This window comes from Triticum urartu, chromosome 4A (genome assembly GCF_056163025.1).
Source record: "Triticum urartu cultivar PI428250 chromosome 4A, HENAU_Tu73, whole genome shotgun sequence".
Taxonomy (NCBI): Eukaryota; Viridiplantae; Streptophyta; class Magnoliopsida; order Poales; family Poaceae; genus Triticum; species Triticum urartu.
This window is the reverse complement of record NC_141876.1, coordinates 381,788,260-381,804,935: the sequence shown is the minus strand read 5'-3', so window position 1 is coordinate 381,804,935 and position 16,676 is coordinate 381,788,260.

Below are 16,676 nucleotides of genomic sequence, written 5' to 3'. Positions count from 1 at the left end.
TCATGAAATGAGATTTGAGGGGTGCAATGGGGTGCATGTGGGAGTGTCGGATTCCGAAATGGACAAAGGGGAAGAAGACCGGATGCATGAGACGGACACGAATACAAAAGAGATGCACATGATGACATGAGATGAAATGCATGGCATGAACAAAATGCAAAACCCAACCATGGAGGATATAACATATAACTTAGCCAGAAATGGCAAGAGTTGGAGTTACAATTATGGAATGTTACATCCGGGGCGTTACAAGGGTGCACCGCAATAGGCAATGTCAACACACATCTTGTTCCAACAACTGTGCGTGCTTGTTATTACCATCATGCACGCATATTTTAAGTAGAATGTGTGTGCTCGTCTAGCGCACACACGTTGACCTGTCTAACTGTTTCAGTTTGTTGTGGCTAATCGCAAACAGTTCATCCGTGCGAAGTTTATGCCATCAATAGTAAACACTTTGATATGGATGAACCGTTTCTGTTCTGTTGCCTAATCGCGAATAGTTAATCGTTCTGAAGCGTATGCCCTCAATCGCACACACTTTTATCTAGCTGCCCGTTTCTATTGTTCCTCCTCATCAAAAATATTTGATCCGAGTGAACCATATGTTTTATATCACACACGCCTTCATCTGGCTGCCCATTTCTTTTGTTCTGCCTCATCGCAAATAGTTCATTGAACTGAACCATATGCCCTGCATCGCACACACAACTAAAATCTGAACCGTGTTTGATGGCTCCGCCATCGCAAACATTTTGCACCTTTTTTGACGGTTCTTTTACACCACCGCTTGCGATTATTGCATCGCACACAGTTTCGTCGAAGGGTCTCTGATCGTAGTGTCGCATTAGCAGCATCCTACAGTAGTGATAGATCAAGACGCTTAATAGGACTTTCACAAAGCACATACATTGATAAAGTTTTGAAGAAGTTCAAAATGGACCAGTCAAAGAAAGGGTTCTTGCCTGTGTTACAAGGTGTGAAATTGAGTAAGACTCAAAACCCGACCAAGGTAAAATATATAGAGAGAATGAAAGTCATTCCCTATGCCTCAGTCATAGGTTCTATGAAGTACTCCATGCTATGTACCAAACCTGTTGTGTGCCTTGCCATGAGTTTGGCAAGGGGGTACAATAGTGATCCAGGAATAGATCACTGGACAGCGGTCAAAATTATCCTTAGTTACCTTAAAGAGGACTAAGGAAATGTTTCTCGGTTATGGAGGTGATAAGGAGTTCGTCATAAAGAGTTACGTCGTTGCAAGCTCTGACACTAATCTGGATGACTCCGAGTCTCGATCTGGATACATTTTGAAAGTGGGAGCAATTATCTAGAGTAGCCCCATGCAGAGCGTTGTAGACATAGAAATTTACAAAATAGATACGAATCTGAATGTAGCAGACCCGTTGACTAAACTTCTCTCAGAAGCAAAACATGATCACACCTTCGTACCATTTGGGTGTTGGTCACATGGCGATGTGAACTATTGGTGTTAATCACATGGTGACGTGAACTAGATTATTGACTATAGTAAACCCTTTGGTGTTAAATCACATGGCGATGTGAACTAGATTATTGACTCTAGTGCAAGTGGGAGACTGAAGGAAATATGCCCTAGAGGAAATAATAAAGTTGTTGTTTTTTATTTCTTTATATCATGATAAATGTTTATTATTCATGGTAGAATAGTATTAACTGGAAACTTGATACATGTGTGGAAACATAGACAAAACACCATGTCCCTAGTAAGCCTCTACTAGACTAGCTCGTTAATCTAAGACGGTTAAGTTTCCTAACCATAGACATGTGTTGTCATTTGATGAATGGGATCACATCATTAGGAGAATGATGTGATGGACAAGACCCATCCGTTAGCATAGCATATTGATCGTTCAGTTTTATTGCTATTGCTTTCTTCATGTCATATACATATTCCTTTGACTATGATATTATGCAACTCCCGGATACCGGAGGAATGCCTTGTGTGCTATCGAATGTCACAACGTAACTGGGTGATTATAAAGATTCTCTAATGGTATCTCCGAAGGTGTTGATTGGGTTGGCATAGATCGAGATTAGGATTTTTCACTCCGAGTATCGGAGAGGTATCTTTGGGCCCTCTCGGTAGTACACATCATAAGCTTGCAAGCAAAGTTTGTCACTAAGTGATGTATTACGGAACGACTAAAGAGACTTGCCGGTAACGAGATCGAACTAGGTATGAACATACCGACGATCAAATATCAGGCAAGTAACATACCGATGACAATGGGAATAACGTATGTTGTCATTATAGTACGAACGATAAAGATCTTCGTAGAATATGTGGAACCAATATGAGCATCTAGGTTCCACTGTTTGTTATTCATCGGAGAGGTGTCTCGGTCATGTCTACATAGTTCTCAAACCCGTAGGGTCCGCACGCTTAACGTTCGATGATGATTTTGTATTTTATGAGTTATGTGATTCGGTGACCGAATGTTGTTCGGAGCCCGGATGAGATCACGGACATGACGAGGAGTCTCGAAATGGTCGAGAGGTAAAGATTCATGTATAGGACGATAGTATTTGGAAATCGGAAGTGTTCCGGGGGTACAGGGTACACATCGGGTCACCAGAAGGGGTCCTGGGCAACCCCCGACAAGCTATATGGGCTTAATGGGCCTAGGGAGGGAAAAACCAGCCCACAGGGGGCTGGTGTGTCCCTCCACCAGGATGGCAATCACTAGGGAAGGCAAGGGAGGAGGGCTAGCCCCCCTTTCCTTCCCCTTCTCAAGGGAGAATGGACGGGGGGCGCCACCTCCTCCTTCCTTCTCCTAGCGCCAAAACAAGGAAGGGGGGGGGGCGAATTTGGGTGGCACCCCAAGTAGGATTCGGCCTACTTGGGTGCCCCTGGCTGCCTCTTCCCCCTCCAACCTATATATATGTAGGAAGGGGGGCGCCTAGAGGACACACAAACATCTGTTAGCCATGTGCGGCGCCCCCCTCCACAGTTTACGCCTCCGATCATATTGTTCTAGTGCTTAGGCGAAGCCCTGCACAGATCACCTCACCATCACCGTCACCACGCCGTCGTGCTGACGAAACTCACTACAAAAAAAGACACATCGTGACATTTTGGGCCGAACGAATTTTTTTTCTGTCATACATATGACACTTCTATGAGGATAATTGTGACAAACCCGGTATCATCATAGATGTGGTGGGCTCCTACTTCTATGACAATAAATCATGACAGAAAATGGGCTTTTTGTCCTGGGCGGGCCGGAGACGTAGCTGCATGACATTCTTTGGGCTGTCCATGATGGAAAAAACCATGGTAGAAGCGAGGGGGAGGAAAATTTCGGGGAGTTCGCGGTTACGGTGGGAGGTCGGGGGCCGAGTGATGCACGTTTCTCTCGTACACGTACGCGCGTGTGTGCGAGGCGTTGGCTCTAACTGAACCTGAGTGAGGAGTTGGGCTCTAACTGAACCCAAGCGATTGCACTGCAGGCTACGCGTTACTGAACCCGAGCGATCCATCGATGGCTGTTAAGTGAACCCGATCAAGCGATTCCTTCGCTACTGCTGCTAACTGAAGCCGATCGATTGGATGAACAGTGAACGTTGCGGGGGGGGGGGGGGGGTGGATGAATAGTGAGTGGTGGCGTTGCCTCTAGATGAACAGGACCCCGTGGTGTGGTGGAGGGCTGGATGAACAGTAGATGGTGGATGAGTGCCCGTGGAGGGGTGGTTGAACAGGACCCCGTGGTGTGGAGGGCTGGATGAACAGTAGACGGTGGAGGGGTGCCCATGCAGGGGTGGTTGAACAGTAGACGGTGGAGTAGCGCGCGGTGGAGGCTGGATGAACAGGAGCCCATGGAGGCTGGAGGAGGTCGACGGTAGCCCATGGAGGCTGGAGGAGGTCGACGGTGGAGATGAACAGTATCCCGTGGAGTCCCGTTTTGCGGTATGCCACACCCCTCCCGATGAACAGGACCCCCGTTTCGACCATTTTGCGGTACGCCACACCCCTCCCGATCAACAAGACCCCCGTTTCGACCGTAGGAGGTCCGTTTCATCCGTTTTGCGGTATGCCACACCCCTCCCAATCAACAGGACCCCCGTTTCGACCGTAGGAGGTCCGTTTCCTCCGTTTTACGGTACGCCAGACCCCTCCCGATCAACAGGACCCCGTTCCGAACATAGGAGGTCCGTTTCCTCCGTTGTGCGGTACGCCAGGCCTCATTTCCATCGCCTGTTCCGTCCAAGCCCTCCCGATGAACACCACGCATTCCGTTCCAACCCAGCTGGTTGGCTCCCACGCGTTCTGTTGCCTCCCGATGAACACGATGCATTTCGTTGCCTCCCCATGAACACGACGCATTCCGTTGCCTCCCCATGAACACGACGCATTCCGTTGCCTCCCCATGAACACGACAACGACGCTGTTTCTCCGTTCCGACCCAGCCATGTACACGAGCCCTGGCCGTACGTATGCGCGAGTAGGCATTCGAGACCCCGCCCGTATGTACACATATGTGGCCATATTTTCTTTCTTGCACCCTGGCCGCTGTACGTACGTGTACATGCTACGTCCACGCCTCTACTACGACACGTACGCGCCTCTAGTACGACACGTGCACGTCTCTACATCCACCAGTATATATGTATGTACACGTTCGCGAGCAGAATGACAATGCTACGTACGCTTCGACCAGGTGGGTCCCGACTGTCAGGCACTTCCTTGCCTGCGAAGATGTAGCTAGTGGGTCCCAGCAGTCAGGGGGGCGAATCGTTTTTTGCCCGGACGCACTTCCTTGCGTGCGAAGATGTAGCTGGTGGGTCCCAGCAGTCAGGGGAAAACGTTTTTTTCACGAAATACACTGGCCCGTCCGATGGGTCCTAGCTGTCAGGTGGAGGAATCATTATTTTCCGCGTAATAAGGAGGCACTTCCTTGCTGCGACCATGGACCCAGTTGTCAGCCTCTCCACGTACAGTCCACGTCCGATGGAAGTCGTTCCTTGACCACGTTGACCACGCCATGCCGAGAGCACCAGGGCGGTGGACGACGGCGAGGCCTAGGAAGGGGACGACGGGGAGCCGGGGAAGACGCGGCAGTGGAAGCCCGCGCGCAGAGGAGTACGAGGGTTCACTGGTTCGGCTGCGGTGTGAGGCTGCCGTCGCCGCAGGGCCTGGCCACCGGTTGGAATAGTAGGGGGCGGTGAGGCCTCCGCGGCAACACAGCCGGCCACGGGAGGCAGGAGCATGCGGCACGACTGGCGCTGCTTTGGGCGGCTGGAGCAAGAAGACTAGAGGTTGAAGAAGCATTCATATTGACTAAAGTTGACAAAGGCCCCCGTCCCAGTCAACTTAGTAGGCCCACAAGTCAGGCTCCCACCATGGTGGGTCCCAGCTAACAGGGGGAGTATTCATTTTTTTGTGCGTAATAAGGAGCACTTTCCGGTGGGTCCGAGCTGACAGCGGGGGGAACGTTTTTTTCGTGAAATACGCTGGCCCGTCCGGTGGGTCCCAGCAGTCAGGGGGAAACGTTTTTTTCGCGAAATAAGGAGGCCTCTACGGTGGGTCCCTGCTGTTAGGTGGAGGAATAATTATTTTGCGCGTAATAAGGAGGCACTTCCTTGCGGCCGCCTGGACCCAGCTGTCAGCCTCTCCACGTACAGTACTCTTTTGATGGAAGTCGGTCGTTGACCATGTTGACCACGCCGTGCCGAGAGCACTAGGGCGGTGGTCTGGATGATGCGGAGCCGGGGAAGACACAGTAGTGGAAGCCCGCGCGGAGAGGAGTACGAAGGTTCACTAGTTTGGCTGCGGTGTGAGGCTGCCGTCGCCGCAGAATAACAGGGGGTGTGGGTGAGTAGAGGGATGGCCTGGCCAGCGGTGGGAGTAGTAAGGGGCGGTGAGGCCTCCGCAGCATCACAGCCGGCCATGGGAGGCAGGAGCACGCGACACGACCGACGCTGCTTTGGGCGGCTGGAGTAAGAAGACCAGAGGTTGAAGAAGCACTACGGCCATTGGATGGACATCGTATGATCACTGCAGCTAGAATCGTTTATATTGACTAAGTTGACAAAGCCCTTGGTAGGCGTCAACTTAGTAGGCCCACAGCTCGGATTTGGCAGAGAAGATATAGCCCATTTGTGATTTGTAAGAATGTACAACCCATTTTTTAATTCTAATGGAATTTACTACAGCCCATTTACAGTTTTTTAAAAGTACAGCCCAACTTCTAGCTAGGACAACGATTAATAATTTCAAACAACCGCTCAAAACAGAATTCAAAAAAAATTCCCACATTTTGATGGGATCCGAAATATTTTTATCCGAAATTTCTAGTCAGGTTAAATATAATTTCAAAATAAAGTTGCATTACATTAAAATCACGAAATATTGCGCCCGCAACAAGTAATGAAATTAAAATTTTCAAATTCAAAAAATAATATATTTTTCAAACTAATTACGTGTTTGGTGCATTGTAACTGTCCAGTTATTATAATTACATCCCATTTATTATTTCTTAATGTCCATTTTCTTGTTAAGCCTAATGCATACCTCTTAGGAAAGTTTGCAGCCCAGCGGGGCGGAGAATAACAAGTTGACCCTGATATTGTTTACAACTGTCGGACCAGTTGCATTGTTGATGTTGAAAAAAGGCCTGTGTAGTACAGTACAACCTAACATGGTTACTCAACCCACATTCAGCGACGCCGAAAAGGCCCAAACAAGGCTTCTGTACAACTTTTTGAAGTCACTAAGCTCAATTAATAACTTAAGAAAAAAGTTAGATTACAGTGGAACCTAATTAAAAGCTGTCACGAGCAAATAAATAATTCAACGGGTCCCACTTGTGCGTGTGCGCGTGTGTGTGCGTGTGTTTGTGTGTGTGTGAGAGAGAGAGAGAGACCCATCGGTCGATGCTCGTAAATACATCTTTCAGCCATATGCATTGCTAATGCTCAGTAAAAACTTATATAGTTGACACAATCATATAGAACATCATAGCACACAGAACTTGCATACAAAAATTTCACGCAGGCGGCATAATCAGGATGGAAGCAGTAGATCGCTACGAGAAGGGCTATGTTGAAACCAACAAAGTCGTACATAACGGTTCATCGTCTTTATCAATGATGGGGAAATATCTTGAATGTTGTGCAAAGAAAACAGACAGACAACACAATAAGTTCTGCTAGCACATTAAGTTGACGTACAACCCTTTCTAAAAAAGTTCAGGTACAAAATTAGAACAGGTCACAATCAAATGTACTGGCATATCAGTGCTTCACACCCATAGCTCAGATTTAAGTAGTATCTGACAAGATTCAATTGTTACCGCAAATTAGAGCACATCCAGGCAGGCCGCCCTGCCTCTTCTCCCAAAGAAGCAGTGGCCTCCGCTGCACGATGGAGTAGGCCCTGTGCCATCCATCGTTCCGAGCAACACGGGGAAAGTCTGACGTTGACTCCTATAATGGACATCGTCGACGGACCCTGGCACCAGCGGTGGTGGCAGGACTTCGATTGATGGATTGACCACTTCTTCGACATGCACGAACATTCGATACAGGTACATCCCTAACGTGGTCCACGGCGGCCTTGGTGGCGACGAATAGTACAACCCCGGTTCCTGCATCGGTATCTCAACACCAATCACCTTCGGTATGGTGGACGGCTTCTTCATCCATGCCATAACTGTCAGAGCCCAGCTGTCTGGAGGAATAAACATACTTACGAGCTCACCTCCAAAGTCGTTGATAAGCTCATTCATGGACTCGCTGTTCCAAGCACGTCGAGGCATGCCGTGGAAGGTAAGCTTTGTTAAAAACTCAAGCTCAGAGGCACCGAGCCCCATCCTGGGTGCCGCCGATCAAAGCTCACCAGCGCACCATCGCAGAACAAACGCCGGGAAGATTCGAACACACGACTGCAGTCGAAAGTTGTCTTGAACCTGACGAAGAAATCAGTCGGTGGCGGACAGACTTCGACGAGCAAGTCACTTATTTGGATGCTGTGCGCAATGCCAAGAGCTTTGACAAGGTCATCCAGCGAGACGGGAGGCCGGTCGCAGCTGATGGTTACCATCAGCACTTTGCCGGCAAACTGGTCGTCAAGCGCCGCCATGCCACTGTTGAGCGACAGCACGCAGCGACCGAAGGTAGGACGGACCTCAGGATCTCCGGCTCGGAGATCTGCGTTGACCGGCGACATGATAGTGCGCTTGAGTACAGGGAGTACAGGAGGGGGATTTGGGGGAACTGGAGTAGGAATCGAGATTCCAGAGGTGGGGGAGGGGCGGGAGACTGGGGATGAAAAGGTAGCATGAATTTCGAGCACGCGCCAATATGCTCTCGATGCGCAAGCACATGAAAACACCGGTGGCGCCCACATGTCGGCCTAAGAGTCCTTATTCTTCCTTTTTTGGAGAGCCCGACCTTTTTTCCAAGATCTTTTGAGAGCCCGACCTGAGAGTCATAATTGACCTATTTGGCATTGCGTTACTACTCGGCCCATATTCAACGACACCTCACTGGCCCAAACAAGTGTACATCATCTAAAAGACACTAAGCTCAAATTATATAACTTGAAAAAAGGATATATACTCTGAACACTGGAGAATGGTGATGCCCTCATTTAGCCCACCAGTAGTTCAAGACAATAAACAGTTCGAAATAACGATATATACAACATTGAAACACTGACTAGTGACTACTACCGACATAAACAACAAGACATGATAGTTCATAAGAAGTCTTGCTACACGACCAAAACGCATCCATATGCAGCGCTCAGACTCTCGTGATCCAGCCGAGAATGACATTCTAAACAGAAGCAACTTTTACATAGTAAGAGTTACATAGACGAGGATGACCAAATGACAAGGAATATGCATAACAAAAGAAAGAACTACCCATCCAGAACTAGCAGCAAAGACAACAAAGTCATTCGAAGAGATGATCCAACACCATATCATAATTTGCAGCCCCGCTTCAGCGACTAGTGATCCAGAGACACCAATACTCCACCCTTTCGATGCAACAGCCCAATTACCTATCAACCTGAAGGATTGAACCACATCACTGCATGTCGTAATTGAGACATCCAAGGATCAAAGTTAATCCGGATGCCTTTGTCATTCTCACCTTATTTTGGCTGCAGGTTGTATCATTGACAATCAGGGGAGTTTGCTCCCGAACTCCTAGGGCTCGCTGTGTAGACACAATTTTCCATAGCAAACAGAGCCTCTCTGCCATCAAGGTCCTTGCCAACGGCGATCTCCTGGTTAATCGGATAATTGAGTCTGAGAAACAGAGAGTGTGAACAAGGCTGTTTACCTGCCTCCAACTAAATAATCCTAAAGGCCCCAACAAGCTGCTATCCTGCTCATAGACGTAACAGCCACTGTCCAGATACTCACGTATTACACGGTGCTTGTATACAGTGGGGTTTTTGCAATATAACTTTTCCGGCTCATGTGTCCGAATGATCATCAGTCTTTGCCGTCGTCTGATCGAGCGAGGAATGAGTTGTGCTTCCCTGTTTTTGGCAAAGGTGGTGTGATTACAAAGGGCAGTAACTGTAGGGACACTGCATCATATCAAAAAGGATAGGCATTGTTAATGTAAGATCAACATTGTTCAGAGTATGAGTAGGATAATGCCTGTTCACTTGTATAGCGGAAATAGGTCTCCCGTGCTAGCATGCCTGTTCACTTCATCGTTAAGGTATCATCCATATTGCGAGCAGAACCAAATTCTCGTGCATGCGCAATCAACGCCCTGCCGCGATGCATGCAGTGGTCATTCTGGTGCATCAAGGACGGCATGCAGATTGTTCCACACATGAGAAGAGGAAAAATGGAAAGGTAGAATGCGGCAGAAGAGGAAGAGAATGCTGGATAACGAGGCTGGGAGGGGATCAAGAAGGAAGTTAATGCTCCACGCCTAAAGGTTTTGGGAAAACCGGATTTTCATAAGGTGACTTATACTCACCTAAACGGAGGGAGTATTCCTTAACCAGAGAATGTTGTGTCTCCCACTCACGCGCTCAAACAAAACTGTGATACATTTTTTTATCTGTTTGCATAGGTCCCACCTATCAGGAAGGATGGGCACGTACATGAACAGGTACGACTCATCAGTCTACCCGCATAGCCTTTTCGTTTAGTCTACCTAGCCGTCTAATCAACTGCCTGCATGCCACTTCTCCCATTTACTTCTCCATCGGGAACCGATTCTCCTCGGCTTCTTCACCTCCCCTTCGTCTTCATTTGCATCCAAACCCCACTACATTCACATTGTTTTAACCTCTTTAAATAATCATCTACTACTTCAGTTAGACTAGCCATCTAATCCTAATTCTCCAAACCATAGCCCTCCGTTCCAGCGGTTCCAAATGGCGAAAGAGATCAAGATGCATGTTTTTAGCGTCCAACGTGTCCTCGTCGAAGGCTCGATGCGCATAGTTGCCACCGTCACCGTCCACCCAAGGGTTGTTCGGCAGTGGATCAACAATGTATCCAACTCCCTCGAAAAGGTAAAGACGAGGGTCATCGGTCTCGACACAGAGTACACGGAGCGTGCCCCTAGGAAGATCCAGCATGCCACCGTCCTTCAGCTGTGCCTCGAAGATGATGTTTTGGTGTACCACATCATACACTCGCCCTCCATACCTGGTGAGCTTCACGATTTCTTGTCTTGGGAGGACATATACTTCTGTGGGGCAGCCATCGAAGGGGACAAACAGAAGCTGGAGCCGTACAACCTTGATTTGAAAAGGATCACTCACCTACAAACCAGAATCAAAATTCCTGTAGAAGATTGTGATAAACAGACAACATCCCTATTCGACGTAGCAAATTTTGTGCTCAGTACAAATCTTCAGAAGGGTGACGAGACGGTGGCATTAAGGTCGTCTAGATGGGAGAATTATCCCTTGACGTATGAGCGGATAAAATATGCTGCCCATGATGCCCGTTTGAGTTTCGAGATAGCTGCAAGGTCCAAAGAGCTTGTTGCGAAGCCGTCTCCCATAGAGAATGAGAAGAAGAAGAAGAAGAAGAAGAAGAATAAAAGGTTGCACCAGCAGGAGAGCATTATGGATGGATGAACTATTTCCTCTCTTGTAAAAAAAATTATTCCCTCTCGGTGTATATTGATATAGATGGACTATTTCGATGTTGTGCATGTCTTTGGAACAGAGTAGTAGCATGGGTTCACTTGACTATAAGGAACTATTTACCGCATATATAGCTTTCTCTGCTACTCCTACAAGTGATCGGTATGCAGTGCATGTGTCCGTAGACATGACAACTTGTCCATGGAAGTTCAACTACCACGACCATCACGTTTCATCTGGTGATTCCCACGACACCTCTCCAACCCACGGCACCACGCCCCCCGATGTGCGCCTCACCCCTCTCGGCCGCACCGCCTCTCTGCCTTTGTGTGCATGACATCTGGGCAGCCTAAAATGCGGCGAGCATCAAGTTTCTACCACAGCCACCCGCAATTCCCACGACACCGCTCGAACCCATGAAACCACATGTCCCCCGACCTGCGGCCCACCCCTCTTGGCCCCACTGCCCCTCTGCCTACGGGATCATTACATGTGGACCAGTCACCTATCAGGTCCACATGTTATTAACTCAAAGGTAGGTGTAGTAAGGCGCTGAAGCTTAGTCCCGACGGCCCTGAGAGGGAAATGTAACTCCTGCGCCAGGGCTTGTGGTGCTCCCGCAGCACGAACTCGTGCCAAACTCGAGATTTGTTTCTTTACTATACATGCACGCAACGATTTAATGGACATTGTAATCTAAACATGTGATGGGGAGCTCTAAATTTGAATTTGAAACTTATAAAACGAAAAGATTCAAAACAAATAAACTAGGAGAGAGGGAGTATATCGTAGGATGTGTCCCATACAAAATAAGTCCACTAGTTTGTCACTGTGAAGATGTGGTTAGAAAGGTGCACAACGTCTTCCTACTCGTACGGCAACAAATCGGCCACAGACAGCATGGTCCGCCTTTGACCGCCATGTGCAAGGTTCGTGCTATCTTATTCAATCTCACCGTGGTTCCATCGTACCAATTCATGCGGTGGCCCGTTGCATGGCTGATCCCAATGTTGGACGAAAGTTCTACGGGAACGGTGTCATCATTGTAAATGTTGTGCAAATTGATGTTGTACCCTCCCGTACATATGCAAGCCAATCTCCACTCGCACCGAGCCTAACCTGTGAAACAGTGGGCAGGGGAGAATTAGGAAATGGACACAGAAGTAGTCTTTAGAATGCATTTACTACGTGATCAAACTCATCTTACCTGCTCATCGGAGGAAATCCGAGAGCCCCTCAACGTCGGCATCTCAAGGGGCGTCAACTTGCAACTACGGCCACGCCGCACTGGAGAGACCCCCAAGGAAACATCCTCGTGCGTTCCACGGAACATCAAGATGCATTTGTATGAGTAGATTATCTTGTGAGAGAAAAGGATGAACGAGGGAAGGCCTCTAGAGATAGAGATGGACACTACTACTACCAATATGCTGGAGCGTGCGTTGCAATGGATCCAAAGTAGTAGAATAATACTTGTTCACGTGCTTGAAATATAAACACTCTAGTTTTGATATACAGCAGACATGACAGCTTGTCCATGGAAGTTGAACCACGGTGACCATCACGTTTCTTGTTTCTACCACTGCCACCCACACGCGATTCCCACGATGCCGCTCCAACCCATGGCACGACGTCCCCCGACGTGGACATGGATCCTCTGACATGGCTATCACTGCCTTGCCCTGCCTTTCCTTCGCTGACAGGTGGGACCCATGCTTATGGGTCCCACATGTTAGTGACGGAATGGTAGGATTGTTCGCGTCAGGGGATCCTCATCTCCCCGACGTGCCCCTCATCCCTCTCGGCCCCACCACTCCTCTGCCTTTGTGTGCATGACATGCGGGCCAGCTGAACTGTGGCGACCATCAACTTTCTACCATAGACGCACCCGATTGTACGCGGTTTGCCTGCTCCGCTGCTGTGCTCCGATCCGTACTCCCGCACCATCGAATTTTCATCCAGCGGCTGTGCGACATTTCGTCCCGGGCATCAATCCTCAGCTGGAGTACTTATTTACTACAGGTAGTACCCGCTAGTGTGGCCATCTATGCCTCGTAACGCCTCGACGCTCAGCTGTGGCACCCTCGCCACAGCCATGCCACCACCGGCCGGTTCATCTCGAACGAGTGAGTCACAACCACACTACCACCATGAGAATGACATGTGGGCCAGCCGGATTAAAAGTACGCATGTCATTGACTCATAGGCCGGGCACTAAGCCACTGAAGTTCGGTCCCGTGGGCCCCGAGAGGGAAATGTAAATCCTGCGGCAGGCCTTGTGGTGCTCCCACAGTACGAGCTCGTGCCAAAACTAGAATTTGTTTCTTACTACTACCAACTAGTACTAGTAAGGTACACGTGCATTGCACGCATGAGATTCTGGTGGTTTGTGCATTATGCTTCTACATGTGGACCTTTCTGGATTCTAACATGTGGGAAAATCTGATGGAATGTAAGGTTAGGCAAGTTTGATTAACTTAGGTGAGTGTTTGGTTCAAGCCACACCTTAGGCAAGCCACACTAAGGCCCCACATGACATACACACAAAAAATGTGGCAAGATTCCCTTAGGCTTGCCAACTTGTGGCTCTCATTTTGAAGAAATAATAACTTTGCCTAAGCTTAGTTGTGGAAAAGTTAGTCATGAATTAAGTTCAACCATGGAGTCTTCTAGATTATACATGTGGCAGAATCTGGTGGATGATATCCAACGGCCAGTAGTGCTCGGATTTGCCATCTTTGTACCGTCGGATTGGCTTCATCCAACGACCAACTTTCAAAGTTTTTCACACACTATATAGGGGGTATAGATATAGATGTGCCGGTCCGTTGCAATGGATCCAAAGTTTATCTATTTAGTGGAGTGCACTCTAAACACATTATCTATTTATTTTTCTCTAACCTTTCGTAGCCATGCAACCAAGCCACGTAAGCTTCATGGGTGCCCCCCACATCATATTATTCATACTACGTTGATTGAAAAAAAGATAGATCACCCAAAGCAAGATCTTCCCGTTTATTGTTCCTACGATGTTGTGTCGTGCATGTACCTACTTGTTGTATAGTGGTAGTACTAGTAATGTAGTATTAGGAGTACAAACTTGGTACTAGTAGGAGTAGTACTAGTACGGAATGGACCTAATCTATCAACGAGCCCCGTCTGACACCAAATTTCTTGGCTTCCGTGCTACAGCTAGATCTTCCCCTCGTTTCTGTTTTCCAACCCGGCTGCGGGCGGGGTGTCGGTTTTCTCAACGGCGGTCCCACATGAAAGTGAAAATGCTAGGCAACACGCCTTCCCTAAGGTATGTGTCATGCCGGACAGGCCATGTTGTACTCCCGATTCCCGGACGTGTGGGGGTGCGACGTGAATGCGGCATGCCTTTTCCTTTTACCAGCAATGTGCACGTGCGTTGCGACGGATCCAAAGTAGTAGAATAGTAGTATTTGTTCACAAACTTGAAAGAAATCACTATTGTTTTGATATACTCCTAATATATTACTCCCTCCGTACCTAAATATTTGTCTTTTTGAGATTTCAAATGGACTATCACATACGGATTATATACACATATTCTATTGTTTCTAGCAAGATGCCCGCGCGTTGCACGAAGTTGATGGAAAAGTTAAGCACAACTTATAAATTGATGGATGGAGTACTAGTTACAGTGATGCATATAATTAAGCAAAGGGATCGCACATGTCGGTATTGATTGGAACGAGAATGCAACAGCGCAATAAGAATTAAGGCCACGATGATGTGATCGTAGTGGTGGTTACAGAAGGCAAGAAGAAAGATGGATCCACGAACGTAAGACCTCCTCCTCCTCAACTTAGTGCGCCGGGCCACCGACCGGCGGCTAAGGAGCGGCGGCTTTTGTGGCAAGGTCGAGGTGCTTCTCAGCAAAGGCATCCAAGGCTTCCAGCCGGTTGAGGAAGGCCAACGTCATAGAGTCCTCACTGGCCTTGTAGATACCTATGTACACGATTTGCTCATACTCGTGGATGTATAGGTCGACGAATTCTTACAGGGCGAGGCACCTCGCGGCGAGCGCGACCTGCGGGTGGACATTCTTCGTGGCGTCGGCGGGCAGTCGCAGGGCCACCAGTGCTTGAAAGAGGTTCCGACCATGGAGGCCGATTAGGGTGGCAGGAAATGAGGAGCCCGGGCGCACGGGCTAGAGGAGTACGGCGATGTCGTCCGTGAGCTTCTTGAGGACGGTGAACTTGTTGCTGGTGTCAGCGATGATCTGGTCCAACTGAGAGTTGTATTTGGCGTCGACGGCGGCCATCCACCAGCCGGTCTCCAACACCGTCTGGAGACGATCCTCGGTGCCATGCCGCAGGCCGGCGTCGTGGACCATCTGGCGTAGCCGCTGGCCGCTCACGTGCATCGCCGCCATGGGTCTGGAGTGAGCTCTTTTGTGCTTAGTGTAGGTGCCTAGGCAAATGCTTAGGTGCATACGATGTGGTAGATGCATTGGAATGGAGGGGCGCCTTTATATGAGGGCATTGAGGGCAAACTGCGTTGCATTCACATCGTGCAGCCTATTTTCCCGGACCTCCTCCCATTACTTCCCTCATGCATTAATTAAAGGAGGATGCATTGGCCGTTCAACATATCGGGAACCGCTACTCCCTCCCTCGTCTGCATTAAAGCCGTATCGGGAACTGAGCCGCCCGCTGTCAAATCAAATACTCCCTCCGTCTAGGTGAGTATTAAGTCATCTTACGAAAACCAAATAGTGAACACATAGGCATGGTGCATTAACTCTCACGTTGTTTCTTATTTTTTGACATAAATAGAGGAATCAACCAAGAAGAGATGTGGGGCTTGTATGCTTTTAATGACTTGAGACTATCAAACATGACATGCAGTGGTCAGTTCGTTGCACAAGAACAAATACAACCCATGTTAGCACACACGCATCTTATATAACATCACATCCAATGGCTATAAAAGATGAATGAGACCAAATTATATCTCATCTAGATGAGTTCTAGCAAAACTGTATTAATAAAACTTAGTTCTCCTGCGCCATGTATCATATATTAGTATCATGCAGTACTTTATTTATTGCCATGTATGACACAGTACTCAACTCTCTCTCTTTCTTCATTTAATTCTGTGAAACCTCATCAAAATTGCTAAGGCTAGTACCATTACAACCAGCCTTAGCAAATATGAAGTACTAAACATTAAGTTCTCTCGTTTTCCTCTCCACCTTGGTCACCTAGACGGAGGGAGTATATTACGCGGGCTTTTCCTACGGGGTAGGCAGGGCAGTTCCGCCTAGTCGGTTCGACAGAGATGCGAGAAGAAGAGGGAGTAGGCTGCTGCAAACGTAGGGCTGTGTGATTTGACAGCGAGTTACTGCTGGACAGGTGGGGCCCCGTGATTTGAGTTGCCATTATCATTTTAACTGCGGCGCTACGACCGGCGTGAGTCTCCCGATTCCTGACCACCTCCATATAGGTGCCTCTCCCAATGCTCCACCATGTAGTAGAGGCTAGCTCTTGCATGAGATCCCACTTCTCCACTTTTTCCTTGCCTCTCTTTC